Source organism: Corapipo altera, unplaced genomic scaffold (assembly GCF_003945725.1).
Source record: "Corapipo altera isolate COAL_440 unplaced genomic scaffold, ASM394572v1 1, whole genome shotgun sequence".
Lineage (NCBI taxonomy): Eukaryota > Metazoa > Chordata > Aves > Passeriformes > Pipridae > Corapipo > Corapipo altera.
Window position 1 is genome coordinate 2931089 of NW_020884873.1, and position 16267 is coordinate 2947355.

General features: G+C 40.5%; 1 protein-coding gene across 1 annotated transcript in view; it reads left to right on the top strand.

Annotated features, from left to right (window-relative positions):
- The window catches only part of PDE3A (phosphodiesterase 3A), an 85698-nt gene that overhangs the window by 721 nt on the left and 68710 nt on the right, over positions 1-16267 (top strand). The window lies entirely within an intron of this gene.

Below are 16267 nucleotides of genomic sequence, written 5' to 3' on the forward strand. Positions count from 1 at the left end.
AAATGAGACTTTTCTAAAGTCTTTAGGAGTGTTTTAAAGTGAGGGGCTAAGGAAAAGTGTAGTCTACTGTTATAGAGTTCCTTGGTGCATGTCCTTGGTGCATCTCATATCTTACACATATATATATATGTATGAAGCCACTGATGCATTGGCAGAACCTCAGCGTTTTCAGGATCATCTTAGTTGATGCGTCATTGCAAGTATGGTTAACAAGGATGAGAGTCAAGCAGATGTAAACAGAAAATATGTAAACATCTGCTGGGCAAAGCAGATGTAAAAATTGTGGGATGCTTTGTTTGGAACAAGCGTTGCCACCATAAGTAGGACTAAGATGAGGTGAATGGGATTACTTCTTGATCCAGGCACTCCAGGATTCTCTGAATTTTTTTTCAGTGTCTTACTTGGTATGTAAAGACACTAAAAAAAAAAAATAATTCTAGAAATAATGTTGAAAGGAAAGTGGAGGTGTTTGCTTAGTACATGTTTCAACTCAGTTTTCTGTTTATAAAACGGTTGACTATGAGGAAGTGCATTTATCAGTGATAAAGAGTGAATTCAGGAGAAAATTCTTCAACAGAAAGAAGGAGGGAACATCAAAAATGCTTCCCAGTTTTTAGAAGCATCCTCTTCTACACTTTTTTTTATTGAGAAAGGGAAGAGAAAGGCAAATTACATGCCATGTTTTATAGAATTGTAGAATTTTAAAGCTAAATTAGACCACTGAGAACATCTAGGGATCTCGGACCTATTACTAGTCAAAAAAATACTATGTCACATCATAATTCACAATAAAATAATAAGGCATAGTTGATAAATACCTTTTTGTTTATTGAAATGGAATTGAATTGATCCAGTTCAGTCAGACTCTCTAAAATCTCCTGGTAAAAGAGGGGTAAATAAATGCTCTCTTATGGAGTGAGTCATTTGTAATCTCGTTTCTATTAAGATGTAGGGACACAACTTTGTTTCAAAGGAAAGCTGTATTTCAACCTCACTTTTCCAGCGTTTCTTTTTCATTTTAATCACTGTAATCTAATGTTGCATTGCATCATACTGTGTTGCAGTATGATGTGTCTGGGAAAAATAAGTATTCCTTACCTAGGTGTGAGGTGTGCTTGACTGCACTGAGCCGTGCATGCATTCCATCATCAGTCCCCCAACCCCTCTGGAAGATTTTAAAAAAGGAAACTTCCCTGACCCATGTATCTCTTTAGGAGAGTGAGACTCAGTAAGTGATGCACATAGATGGGGTTGACTTGAGCAAAGTGTGAATCTGGACAGATTGACCAAAGGTAAACTAACAGGGGGAAGATGATGTTCAGCTTCAGACACACAGATATTTGCCTGGCTGTTTGCACTGCTCCTTACACTGGCTGGCATAAGCAGCCCTCCTTACACTGGGGCTACTCTGCTTGTTCTCCTCCTTCCTTGCTCAACAGTGCCTCATAGGAAAATGCAGTTACAGTGCAAGATGACAATCCCAAAAAGGCAACTTCTCAAGTGTTTTAGGCTGATCCTGTTCCTAAGTTATTGTATAAAAATAATACCTCTGCCTTTTGCAGCAAATTCATTTTTTAGTCCTTAAAGCACTAGCTTACAATGTTCTAGGCTAACCTGGAGGAAGTATTATATGTTGACAGATAAGTAGTAACATTGTAGGTTACTTCTCTATTCAGAGTAAATAAAAGATATTTATGTTAACAAATGACAAAATCTCTCCAAACTGGCTTACTGCACTACCACTTTAAAAAAAATACTAAAGGACGGAAATAAAATCAAGCTCTGAAAGTGGGATTTTTGGCTTGACCTTATTTCTTGTTTAAAATAATAGACTTCTAAGAACGTGGGAGCTGTAAGTCCACAGTGAAGTCTGATACTCTATTTGAACATTCTTTTTGTCTTTTAAAAGTTATTAAGTGATTTGTTATTACTCATCTTACATACTTTACATCAAACCAAAGTACACCCAGAACCATTTAAACAAGGGTGAGCAGGCTGAGAAGTAAAGGTAGTGGCAAAACAAGAGTAGTTATGATGTCTATAGACAATATGGTTGAAGGTTGTAGGGGTTTTGGAGGTGTATTGTTATATAATTCTATTTTTGATCTTTTGAGCATCACTTATGCTCACAGACACTACATCACAGAAGTTTTCATGGTTCCCAGGGTCCGATATGACAAAGGAATGTTATCTTGGTGTTTTGCATTTTGTGTGTGTGAAAGGGTGAGGAAAGTGGATTTGAGTGTGAAACCTGAATTAGATCTATTTGGTTTCAGTTGATGAGAAATGTCTGATCTAGTTATACTTCTTTGTATGTGGAATAGTTTTATCCTGTGAGTATTTTTCATGGGTAAATTTAAGCAAAATGGTGATGAATTAAATATTTTATATTAACATCTGTTCAACAAACTGTAGTCTCTTAGGGCTTGAATCTTGAATGGCTTTCTCAATAATTTCAGAAGGAATTACCTTTATAGATCTAAAGAAAGAATTTGTGAATGCTTTTCTTTCTTGTCCATCCAGCAGTTCAGATTGCCTGAAAGTCTCTCCTGAAGTTTCAGTAAGGTTTGGGGGGAAATTCTCTGTTGGTTTTATTTGGTGTATGTGCCTGAGGATCTTGTTTCTTGAACTGATCCTAATTTTTTATCCCTGAGAGCTGTAACTAAGAATGATTTCACTGAATGGATATGGATTTAAAATGTTGTGGTAACCAGATGAGCCAGAGGTGTTAAATATTTGCCGTAACGCTGTTGAGTACTTCCCTCTGCCTGAAATTCCCTGTAGATTTCATGAGCCGTAGCCTTTGAGCATAAGTTGTATTTGATACTGCTCCTAAGACAGGAGAAATCTTCACACATTATCCCATGATGGAAACTGAATTTAAAAACAGGAACTAGATTTATACAGCAGTGTAAAAACCTCATAACCAATAATTGCTGTAGGGATTTATATAGCTGTAGGTAGTTAAAAGGAACGTGCTGTGCAGATAAATAAATGCTGTAATATTTCTTCAACTAGAAATGCATGCTTATAGCAGCGTAAGCAGTGGTACTGCTTTCTGTGCCATTAAGTCACCAGTTTAGATTGGGATGGATTAGTGTAAAGCCCATGAAATGATGCCTCTCTCACCTGCCAGTGATTTACAGCACAGCTATGCCTGAGGCAGTTTGCATGTGCCGTGCAATATCGTGCTTCTAACCACTGATACAGTGGGTGGGAGAAAATCTCAGAGCCTACAACCCATGCAGGGTGCTAAACAGCAGATAAACTGATCCTGATATGACTTGAGTCATAACTGTGAAATGATAAATCAAGGGATTTTCCGAGAGTCAGTCTGATATCCCATTACATCATGGAGCCACCATATTTTCAGTGTGTTCATGTATAGAGTAATTCTGATGGATTAAAGCTGCTGTAAAGAAATGGACAACATTCATTTTGTCAGGACTGGAAACTGTGGGTTTGCGTATTTCTTTTTTTCTTTATTGTTTTTTAATTTTTTTACTAATGGCTCACCTCAGCCACAGACCTTTTTGCTACTTGCATCTTGCCTTTGTGCCCTGAATGGTCCTCACTTATAACCCCTGTACACCCATGAGGATGGCTACAACACATCTGATATTTTTAAGACAGTGTTGAAGCTCCTGTGCTTTACTTTTCTCTCAGGTGTCTGCTACACTCAGACTTTTTGCTGCTGTCCAGCAACCTGACAGCAGTATGGCACTGCTGAGGTTCAGCCAGAGCCAGCTTCACTGGGAACTTCATGGTGAGGAAGCACAAGGCTCTGCAGGACAGCAGTCCTTGCACCTCGGCCGCAGGCAGGAATGTGGCACACAGGCGTGGGGATGTTTGTGCAGGGGGGCTGTGGCAGAGCCTGGCTCACAGCAGGACAGTATCAGTGAACTGAGTGAAAACCACAGTGCAGCAGGGATTCGTGGTATGTGCCTACTCTCTGTGCAAAGCTTGTGAAGGTTTTCATGGAGAAGGGGATGATGGAATGGTTATGGCGAGGAGGCCTCAGAGCAGTCGGTGCGGGACTGTGAGTGTCCCTGGCTCACATCTTGCCTGTGGATTAGGAAAATGTGCAAAAGAGCCAGGGGCAGCAGGAGCCAAGAAGTTCCTTCTCCTTTCAAGTGCCTGTGCCTGGTGGGCTGTGCCTAGTTATTCTTTTTGCACAACCTGTCTCCCAGACAGGCTACAGCATGTGGTGGGAGCCATCCCACCGATGGCATCACCACCACCACAACACGTGGTCTCTTGAGGAGGCTTCAGTGGCAGCAGAATAGCAGACATAGACAGCCATGGAGAGGCAATGCAAGCCAAGGCAGAGGTCATGCACTACCTTGTATCATTGCATTTACTTAGAAGAAGTGTGTGCCAGCCATCAGTCAGATGGGCCACAGGAGCAGCACTGTGAGTGACCACAGTGTCCCAGCTCCCCTTGTACCTCCAGCTTATTCAAATCCATGCACCCGGGGGTTACAGCCTTTTCAGTTGTAGCTCATCTCTTCCTACACTCTCACATTAGAAAGGCCCATGGGAATACATACCTGAATCAGAATTTCTGCTGGGACATATCACAGCAGTGATCCTTGTATCTAACTCAATCCCTCTAATTTTACCTAAAAACAGTTTACCAAAAAAAAAAAGTTTTCTGTTAAGAATGTTTCTGTGGTTTTCCACAGTTATTCATTGTTAATAAAACCTGACATTATCCTTTCATTCAGCAGACAAGATTTCAAAGCTTTAGTGGCAGAACAGAGATTTGTGGAGTTTGGGATGTTGTGAGAAAGAGGCCTCATGGGAAGGTTGTGGGTTGTTTGGAATATGGAGCTGTGGCTGGGGGAGGAGAGTTGCTTTTGCACAGCAGGAAAGGTGCAGAAAGCTGAGGCTTGGATTAAGAAATGATCTATGAAAAACTTCCTTGCTTTCTAATGAAGCAAATGAATGATGTGGAGCAGAAAGCTATCTCAGAGAGAGAAACAACCTGACACAGACTTGACCTTGCTTCTCCCAGAAGTGAGGAGTTGAGCCATAGGCACTAAACTGCGACTGTGGGACCATTTCTGTTTGTCCCACAGGATTTCTACCCTGCTGCTCCGAGAAATGTGCAGGAGGGGAACAGGGTGGTAATGCACTTGAGAGAGATCCCTCTTGCTTGCCAGTGTATCGGCACCACTCCTCAGGATGTGACCAGAGAGGTTCCTTGGGCAGTCAGGATTGTAAAGGTGTCCATCTAGGCCACAGAACCAGTGTTTCCAAAGTACAACAGAGACCAGTTCATTTCAGAAGGATCAGCACCAGGAATGTATTCATGACCTGGCCTGGCTTTAGCCAGGCAAGAGCTGGGGTGGGGAGTCTCAACATTGTACATCACTCCATGTTGGCAAATGGCAACAAAATATCCATAGCGACTCACAAAAGCCAGAAGGATGATAGAGAAATTGCAAGAAGTGTTGATGGAGGACTGTGAGGGGGCAGGAGAATAAAAGGCAAGATCTGTAGTACTGGCAGTTGTGACACAGGTATGGGCAAACCTCCTGCAACCTTCCATATCCGTCATCTGTAGGATGGAGAAAAACATTTAAAATGGTGCCAGACCCCTGTGAATCCCCTTCTCTGTCAACTTCTCTGTCTCAAAATGATTGGCAGTGGGACAGGAGTGGACTGGAAGCTCGATAATGGCAATCATTCTGTCATGTCAATATTCTTGTAGCTAAGGAGGAGCTCAACACAGATTTCCAGAAATGCTGCCTTTCTTCTTGAATACCTTTGTCCATCGTTAATCTTGCCAGGTTTGTTGTGCAAGTCCTGGTGATAATCAGGCAGTCCAGTTGTGTGACACAGAACAGAAGCCTGCTGACAATACTCAAATTTTATTTTACTTTTTTCAGTGAGCAAGTTCCAGATCAGGAAAGCTGCAATTTGTAGGATCATAGCTATGCTGCAGATGAGTGCAGTTTGGAAAAGTGCAAACAGCAGTCTGAAATCATATCCTGGTGAAATGAGTCCTTGAAGCAGCATGGTAAGAAAATAAGCAGTTAGGCATGGTGCTATTTGACACTCAGTATTTTGAAAAGCAGAGATAGTGGAAGAAGCTGATACAGTGTCTTTGGTTTGTTGTTTTGTTTTTTTTTTTGCCAAGCTTTGCCTTAGACTGGAGAGTGCGTGTCCACTTGTGCGGTGCAGATATAGATTGACTAAGGCAATTGAATTGAGAAGGTGAGATTGTGAACTGTCATCTTTTGGAGCAGAGAAAGCAGATCTTTTTCTCCCCTGGGGTGATCAGACTCCTGAAATACTCCTTAATCTCCCTCCATTTCTCTTGTCACAACAGTGTATCTGGCAGTTTTCATCATTTCATTTTTGGCATTTTTAATAGTTTTGTGTATTTATTTGTTTTCAGATCCCTGTTTCTTATACCATATAAATTTCCTCGTTACAGCTTATATTTTTCAATTACTTCTTTATAAATTTAGAGGAATATGGTCCTCAGGTTAAGAGATTTTTTTCATGTGTTGTTTTTTTTTTTTTCTTTAGTTTTCCAGTTGCAAACTGTTAGGAAAAATGCTTAGGTCCTCAGTTATACTTGTTTGTTGGATTTAAGGGGATTTAAAATTTATTGGCATCTGACAGTTAAGTTGCTGGTAACCTTTAAGACCCATAAAGAAAGTTACAGACTTTCAGAGCATTTAATCTGCTGAAATTCAAGCCCTCAAGCTACAACTCTCTGCAGGTTTTCAAACTGTAAATTCTTCAAATTGCCAAAATACGGGTATCTCTATGTCAATCTCTGAAATAAAAGCTACACTGAGAATGTTCTGAGACCAGAGTGGTGCATCTCAAAGAGTTTAATAGTTAATAATGAGTAAAACAGTGTCCCTTAGTCTCCTGGAAATGGCTATGCTGGATAAAATTTTCCAAATACAGACTAACTGTTGCAAGGGGAAACATCAGAGCAAATGTTTAGAGTTTTGAAAAAGTATTAAACAACTGAAAACAGGGTCTTATGAAGGGAAGCAATGGCCTACATAATAATGCATGATACAGCCAACTTGCTTGTAATGGAAAAAAAAGCACCCCACATTAAAACTATGTAGCACTGGAGCTTTTGTGATGATAGATTTGTTTGATCCCGACAACTATTAAAGGCTGAAACTTGTGCCACAAGGTGTTCTTTTCATTTCCAGTAACACCTTAGATTTCACTTACTGCATATGTGTGTTTCAGGTGTTTGTCACCTTCCCAAACAAATTTTTGAACACAATCATTGTAAAATTTTAGCTTCCTGTATTCAGAGATGAACCCAACTATGGAATGAACATGATTAATGTACTTAATTTTTTACTGAACAGGGATTACACCTAGTCTTCAGCCAGTATGCTTCCACTGGTATCTTAATAGTAGCATTGCTAGAGGATGTGGGCTGCTCTAACCTGCCTTACAGAGTTTCCACAGTACCATTGATATTGGAAGATTAACAAGGACAAAATGAACCTATGAGTTCACTCTGTAATGGAAACTTCATTTTGAAGGCATTTTTATTAAGAGTTTAGTTTAGTTTTGTTTTGGTTTTTTCCCTGTGCTTTGTGTCTGTGCTGGGGAAGGTATCTATGCTGTAATTGCTGCTCTCTGGGATAGTCTTGAAGAATAAATAAGTGAAAGTATTTCCTATTGTTCCTTCCTTACAAGAACACATGCTGGATTCTCTAGTAGCTCATTTTATGAGTTTCCCAGTGGAAAAACTCACAGCTGATCAGCTCTGCTCTCAACAGCAGATGTTCTTTTTCTTGACTTTAGTAGTAAGCCATAATTTTGTTCTGTGTCTGATGGATCAGTGTTAAAATTTCAAAATGAATTATAGGAGCAGCCTCCTGAGATTTTTGAATAAGCTAGAGCTGGAGTAAATCTTAAAGTCAAGTCATAAAACCAAAATTCGTGTTGGGTTGGATTTTACAGATCAAGGTTCATTGTGTAATGGATCTGCATTGCTCCACTTTCAATTCCTGAATTCCCTTGAATGTTACAAGATCAGTATGAATTCTCACAGTTCATAAAGGAAGTGTGGAGGTTACCAGATCTTGAATCTATAGTTCATAATTATTGAGTTGCTGGCCTTTATGCAGGACTAAAAAAACCTGCTTTTTATGGTGAATGGACAAGCCCTTAGAGGAGAGACAGAGGCATCAGTTACTGAACTGCAAAAACAGAAAGAAAAAAAAATTAGCTTGAAAAAGTTAATAACCTGGATGATGGAAAGAGTGCACCTGTAGCAAATTTGCAGATGATACAGAACTGGGAGGAGTGGCTGCTACTGCAAGTTGTTGTGTTGCTATTTCAGAGGGACCTTGGCAGGCTGGAGAACTGAGCCCACAGGAGTCTTAATAAGTTCAGCAGCAGGAGATACGTCCTCCCACGCCTGGGAGAAGTAACTGCAGGCAGGGATGGACTGGCTGGGGAACAGCTTGGCACAGAAGGACCTTGGGGGTCCCGGTGGACACCAAGCTGAATGTGAGCCAGCAACATGTCCTGATGGCAAAGCAAGCCAACAGCATCCTGGACTGCACTGGGCACTGCTTACAGGCTGAGGGTGGTGATCCTTCTACTCATCTCAGCACTGGTGAGACACACCTGCAATGCTGGGTACAGGTCTGTGCTCCCCAGTGCAAGAGAGACACAGAAATACTGGAGTGTGTCCAACAAAGGACCACAGAAGTGATTAAGGGACTGGAGCATCTGTCAGGTGAGAAGAGACAGAGGGAGCTGGGACTATTCAGCCTTGAAAAGAGAAGACTCAAGAGCATCAATGTGTATAAATACCTGATGTAAGACTGAAGAGATGGAGCCAGACTCTTCTCAAGGGTGTCCTGTCACTGGATGAGAGGCAATGGGTACAAACTGAAATACAGGAATTCCTGTTTAAAAATAATAAGGAACTTGTTTACTCTGAGGGTACCAAACACTGGAACAGGTTACCCAGAAAGGTTGTGGAGCTTACATCCTTGGAGATACCTTTTGTTTTCCCTACACCTCCTGCCACAAGCACAGAAAATTCATGAGGAGAGAAAAAAAGCTGTAGAGATGGAGAAGACGAGCCAGGAAAAAAGTTTTTCCAAACAGAGCTGGAGCAATATTTAAAACCAGCTACCAAGATAGTGATTTAAAACATGTAATCCCTTTTCAGACTACATGGATAGTGTTTTGGTAGAAACCCAGATAACCTTTCTTTCTGTTTCCAGTAACTTTGCATCTGAAGCACAAGAACTTACTTCTCTGAAAATGAGAAAATATCATTGTTAATACTGTCTGTTATTCTTCTGATATCTGACAGACAAACAATTTGAAATTTTCTGTCCTGTATGATTTTGGAAGTTCATATGCTACTCTCATATATGTGCCCTCAGCTTCAGAATAAGCCTGACACATACAGCATTTTCAGTTTTCTCATTCAGGATAAGGGGACCTGAATCTTCAAAGTTAGGTGATGGATATGCTAGAAATGTGGAATGGCAGTATGCTTTTGTGTCACATTATCATGGACCAATTTTTTTAGGTCTCTAAAAATAATAACTTTCTGCATACAGAGACTGTGTTTTAGGACTCCTGGAGGGTTTTATGTACTTCCTTCTTTCAAATTAACAGTTGGAGTTGAGTGAACAAGCTGCAAATAATTATTTTATATTAAGTTCTTCATTAAGATGCAGAAAAGGAGGGAGGCTTTGCTGACAAGAGAATCTGCAGTACTGCTTTCTATTCCTTACAACTCTGTGGGATGTGAAAGTGATGCATAGCTGAAGTCTTAAAGGATCTTAAAGGATCAATGTTGCCTTTGAGACAGAACTGCCTCAGAATGGTGATTGTTGCTGGGATTTTGATGTGGTTGCATTCTCATCACAGAAACAGCACCTGGACAAAATCATGCCATAGATTTTGACTCATTTCTGTCCAGATAGGAGTTGTGAAAATGTATGATTGTACATGTGGTTTCTCTGTGGAGCTGCCACCTCCCACCTTACAGACAGACACTACCTTTCTTTTCTGAGCCACTACTTAGCATCGATGGTGGATGCAGCTTGGTGTTGGTGGAGGAGCAACACGAGCACCGTGTCTCCTTCCTCAAAGGACACAGTGCAGTTGAACAGTGGTACATCAACAGCTCAGTTGTGATAACAACCCCCCCCCCCATGCTTAGGCTTATGCTGTGCAGTGTACATTTTTTACTGAAGAGCAAGTAGAGCATGGGAGAGGAGGAAACATAGAAACTGGAATGGAAATTCCTTAAGAGGAGTGTGAATCTGTAAGGCACACTATCTTGTCCTGTACCAAACACATTTTCTGGAGTGAATCTCTAAATCTCTTGATGTGGGGTAGCCCTTCGTCTTTGGGACTGCATAGACAGCACCTTTCTTTCAAGACTGTGATGTTCCTTCTCCATCCCCCCAACACTGAGTCCTAAGGTTGGAAGGAGAAGCTGCAAAAGTTATACAACTGGGTGGTAGATTCCTGAGATTCTCGAGGTCCTAGGGATGTGCTATTTTTGTTGCTGCAGGCATTTAAAAAAATGTACTTCCAACATTTTGTTTTGGAATTATTGCTGGAGTTCTGAAGTCCAGGAATTTTTAGCAAGTCCTCACCATAGGAGCAGAAAGAAACAAATCCAAGATATTTTAATATGGCACACATAGTTCTGTTATTGCCAAAGGGAAGTGCTCTACTACAATGTCAAGACAATGTTAACAACAACTGACCCAAGAGAAAGGATTTGGTGATCCCAAATGGTTTGTAATGGTCAGGTGTCTTTCACTGAAAACTCTACCTCAGTTTTCCTGTGCTTGGGAGGTGTTTATTGTGTAATGGATATGGAACCTGCACTCTCCTTGTTGCTTCAAGTCAGACTTTTTGGAGTCCTTGTAGTAGGGTAGATGAACCCTCCCTTGTCAGCATCTCTTGTGTGCTCTGAAAGGAACCACTTGAGGTAGCAATCACATAAAGGAGCAGAAAAATTTCTGGATCAGACTTTTCTTATGGTGGTATTCCAAAGTGCACTCCTATTTCTCTTCAATTAGGAATTGGTGCCTGTTGATATCAACTGCCTTTACTGGGGAGATAAATAAGCAGTACTGTTTTAACTGATATGGTTCTTCCCATCATGGCACTTCATCTCATTTGGAGGACTGTTCTCTGTGTTTCCTCCTAGTTCCATTCTAGATTCCTCTCAGGCCTCCTTTGTATCATCTTTGGCTCTGTTTAGGTCCTTGAATTGAAGCAAAGTTGTCTTAGCCTTGCCAACCTTTTTTTTCCCTTTTGCAACATTTCTGATATGGAATTTTTCCCATCCACAAAATGTGGTTCAGGTTCTCTGTATTTAAACCTTATCCCTGCAACACCCATCTGTACAAAAAAGTACCTTTTGCAGTTCAGGAAAAAAGTCTTCTAATTGTTCTTACTCTTGTCTATCTGTTAGTACTTTTAATAGATTGATCTACTCTGATCAGAGTCTACCTATACCTACCAGATTTTATGCTGTATATACTCAACTCTTTTGCTGTGCCATTTGATAGTATCATAACCTAGTGATGCTCTCTAAACTGGGAAAATAAAACAAGAGATGAGTCTCTTAAACTTCTTTATAATTTCATTTTTATGCTGATGATCTTTTAGTATTTGTTGTGGGTTTTTTCTATTCAGACCATTTTTCCATTTTTGTGGCTATTATATTTTATAAGACAGATCCTGTGGCCTTTATTATACCACAAAACCTGTTACTTTACATGAGGATATTGATAATTTACAAACCAAAAATTGGGCCTCACAGTGCTATACTGATTACTACTGGTTTTTACTCAGGTGACAGCAAATGTCCATCTCTGCAAGAGTACTTTCACAGAAACATCAGAACAGATGATGTGACCATATTTTTACTGTTTTCCATGATTTTTTTGGCTTCCCACCCAGAGAACATAGTGAATTTGGCATTGCTATTCCAATTAATAAAAATATAGTCTTTACACTTTATTTTATTTGTCTTCTTTCCATTAAAATGTCACCAAAATGTCCATGAATTTTTATTTTATTACATTATGATTTATTAATGAGAATGAATGATTTAAAAGGGCTGAGGTGGAGGGAGATTCAATTATAAAAGGAGTAGGAGGTTAAAACCGTGAAAATCTGAGGTAGGATAGCCACTGTGCCTAGGGGTATGAAATAGGCTTCCCTGTGTATAATGTGCTCTGGATGCCTTAGCAGAGTATAACTTGATTTCTAAGTTCCTGGCAGCTGGAAATACTGCTCAGTGAGTTTTGCCATCCAGATGATGCCTTAGTTTATGATTTCTGTGTGAGGATATTGCATTAACATCAAATGAGATTTTTGCATAATGGGCAAGAAAATGATTCACTGCCTTAAACTTTTTGTCAGTATCTAGAATATGGTTGGTACCAAGGTATCCAGATTTCTTTTGTGCACTGAGTATGCGGTGGGGTTGGGAATGGTTTTGGGGGATAGCAGCCCAGTTTGTGGGTTTCTGCTGCCACCACAGGAGCACTTGCTGTGTACTCAGTTGTCAAAGGGACACTTGGCAGGGAACTGTCTTGTGCTGTGGCAGTGAATTCATCTCTTCAGCTGCTACACAGCTTCACCTTCTGGGCTCAGTAACTGTCAGAAGACTTTTCGGCTATTTACCCTGGATGAACATGTTTCAAGACCTTGACGTCACCATTTGCCTGATGTTGTTCACTTTATGACTCTGTGATTTAAGTTTTGAAGCCACACGCAAAACTCTTTATGGATTTCTCCTGTATGAACTTTCCTGCTGCCAGGAACAAGTGCATGTTTGATACATTGCAGAGGGAAGAAATAGATGGGAATTGGAAGTATTTATTTTTTAGTTTATGAGCAAAGACACTTCCTATGCTGCCTTCTGCTAGCAAGAGAGCACTATGAAATCCTTCCATAAACCTAATCCAATGTCTTATCTTACTGTTGCTCCGCTTTTTTTTCCCTCCCTAAATTCTCCTCTAGTGGTAATTTCCTGCTTATATTTATGTCCATCCCATTTGTAACAGTCCAATGTTATCCTGTAGCATAAACAAGCCTGCTCTCTAGGGTATTTTAAAGAGCAATCACATCCCCTCTCAGCCATCAGTCTACATTAGATAGGGTTTGCTTTTTCTAGTCTATAGGTTATTTTCTTCCTTCATCTAAAAGCTCTTTCCTGCATTTATTGCAGTTAAGTAGAATTCAACTTTCTGCATAAATTGAATATAAATTAGAGTCTGCCTAGGTACCTGATTAAAGGAAAGGCAATAAATCAGGTATAAAACTTATTTTTAATCCGCTTGTAAAGCAAAAGCCATTTAGATTCATAGTATCACAGAATAATTTACACTGGAAAAGACCTCTAAGGTCATCAAGCCAAACTGTCAACCTGCACTGCCAAGCTCACCACTAAACCATGTTCCTAATTGCCACACTCCCTGACACACAGGGCTACCCCACCCCACTGCCTCTCCTTCTCTGCCTGTCCCTTCTGAAGAGTTTTCCTGCTGCACATTGGCTTCCAGCCCCTCCTGCTCCTTGCACATGCCATGTTCATTGGTGTAGGTGCACTTCAGTCGAGCTTTTGATCCCAACATCTTTCATAAGGAAGAAGCCTCATTTCTTACATGACCATTCTCAGGTACTTTCATGGTTTCCAACCCTTCAATAACCCTTGTGGTTTTGCTGCTGCAATGGATCTCCATCCCCTAACCCTACCAGGACTGCACATGGGAAGACCTCACCAGTACACCACCCCTCAAACATTGGCGTGCTGTCTCCATTCTTATCTCCAGGGAGCCTGGTTTTATGTTTCCCTCTTCAAATCTAGTTTAAAGCTCTTTCAGTGATCCCTGCTAACTCCTGTAATGACATCATTTTTCCCCTTTAAGACAGGTATATCCCATATCTTACCAGCAGGCCTGGTGTTGTGTAAATGAACCTGTGAACAAAAACCCAAAATCTTGCCAGTGACACAAGGGTCAGGGCCAGGTATTGATCTGCTGGCTCTTCCTGTTTCTTCCCTCTTCATTCCCTGCAACTGGAAGGATACAGGAAAACACTTCTTGTGCTCCTCAACCCTTAACCAGCTGTCCCAAGGCCCTGAAGTCTTTCTTGATTGTCCTTAGACTTCTTGTTCCAACTTCATCACTGCCTGCTTGGAAGATCAGTAACAGATCTGAAGGCTCCATCAGAAGAGGAAGCTTTCTCTTCACATCTTTAATTGTCCTCAGTTAAGGAGGCAGCAGACTTTCCTAAGTGAGTCTGGTTTGCATATCAGGCCTTCTGTTCCTTCTCCTGTGACAGTGACCCATCTTTTCTTCTTTATGGAAGCAATTTTAATGCAGGGCATGGGCCAGCTTAACCTTGGCAACACCTCCAAGCTAGATGAACCATCATTCTTGTTGCTCCTGTATCAATGCTTTGTGTTTGTTCATGAATTGATAAGTGAACGTGATCCTGACCACCTGAAATGGAGAATCTTTGGATTTGGACTGGCTCCTATTGCCAGTGCCCAGGAGTATAACCTTTAGTTCAGTACTGAATTTTATCCATCACCCCTCATCCAGTATTTCTGTTGTGATATCCCAGTAGTCTGTTGTGTGGGCAGTGTCTTTGAACACTGTCATCAGCACATGTCATTTGCTGTCTGTGCTTCTTGTGACGTGTCACTGATAGGAATATTAATTATGGTCTTTTCTAAGACTGACCTGGCCTTTGAGAAACTCAAAACATGATCCCTGCACACTGACACATCCTCATGCTACATATATTTATAGATTATAATTAGCAAATAGAAAAGAGGTAACAGTTGGCAAAACTGTTGTGGTTTATGATTTAATTTCAGAGAAAAATGGAGCAGGAAGAATTCCAGTCTTAGAAAATAAGAACCGAGTTTTCATTACCTTTTTCCTCCCTAAAGTTGTATTTCATTTAGCTGTGTGAAAAAGTAGCTGAAGAAAAAGGTAGGAGGAATATTTTATCTTGCACAAGAGATCAGGAAAACAGAAGCCTTCTCCAGGGCAAATAGTCTCAGGATATGGAGTAAATTGCCAGTCATCTTTCTCTCCTCCATATATTACCTGATGTATTGGAGCAGTTAAAGAGGAATGTACTGCTCAGATGAAGTCAAGAATATGTTTCTATTACTTTATTTTTCGTATTACAACTTTGGTGTTGGACTTTTAATCAGGAGGTTACTCCTATGCTTTGCTGAAATGTGCTTTCTTTTCCCTTAGCTAGTGTTTAAGGGGAAGGCAAGTAACACTTTAAAGTCTCAGCTGGTGCACAGCACAAATGATGATTGAAGTCAAATAATTGTAGTGCCTTGTAACCGAGAACAAATGGGGAACCTGCACTGGGAAGTGTTTCCCACCAAGCTGTGTTTGCTGATTTGGGAGCTGGTGATGTCAGATACAAAGTCCTCCTTCTGGCAGACATTCTCCAAGGCATTTCTGGCAAAGGCTTGGCAGGAGAGTGTCAGCATTTGAGGCTTCTGATGTGGGATGACTTAATATTGTAACAGCCCATAACATTTACTTTAAGAAAGGATGTGAGATCCCATCCCTTTATCAGCTGCAAGGGTTATCACATATTGTGGGACAAATCTAGCAACTTTTTTTTTCCTGCTCTGCTGTCAAACTGGAGTTTCTTCAGACTTGCAGTTTTCATGAATAATGTTTAAATAATATATTTTTCATAGGTATATGGATAGACCACATATGTAGGCGTGTGGGAGGGATGTAGGTGTCTGCTGCATTTAAAAAGCCATCTTATGTAATACAAAAAATTATTTTAAAACCTAAGGAAATGTGTCATGTCTATGTTACAAAAATTTTATTTCTGTTGTTTGTTATTTGGCTCTGATATATCAGACAAACCTGCTCTGGAGAACCAGTTACAGCTTTGGTGTGTGTTGTGCTGGGCTTTTTGGTTCCAGGATGGGCCATGGAGAAAGCAGAAGCAGCATCTATGCAGAGCCTGTATTTTCGGCTCTGGAAATTACTTCCTGACCACTAAACATGTCTACACTGTTGGATTTTAAACCCAATTCTTATTTGTTGTTTGCTCCCTGATAATCAGTCCTGTGGAGAAGCGCAGAAAGGTCTGGAGCTCCACATCTTCTGGCTCTCCAGTGAATCACATGACTCCTTTCTTAGTTTGAGGAGTTTTCTGAGGAAACTTTTGGGATTTTTTTTTAAGTGATTCATTTTCTGTTGATTGAATT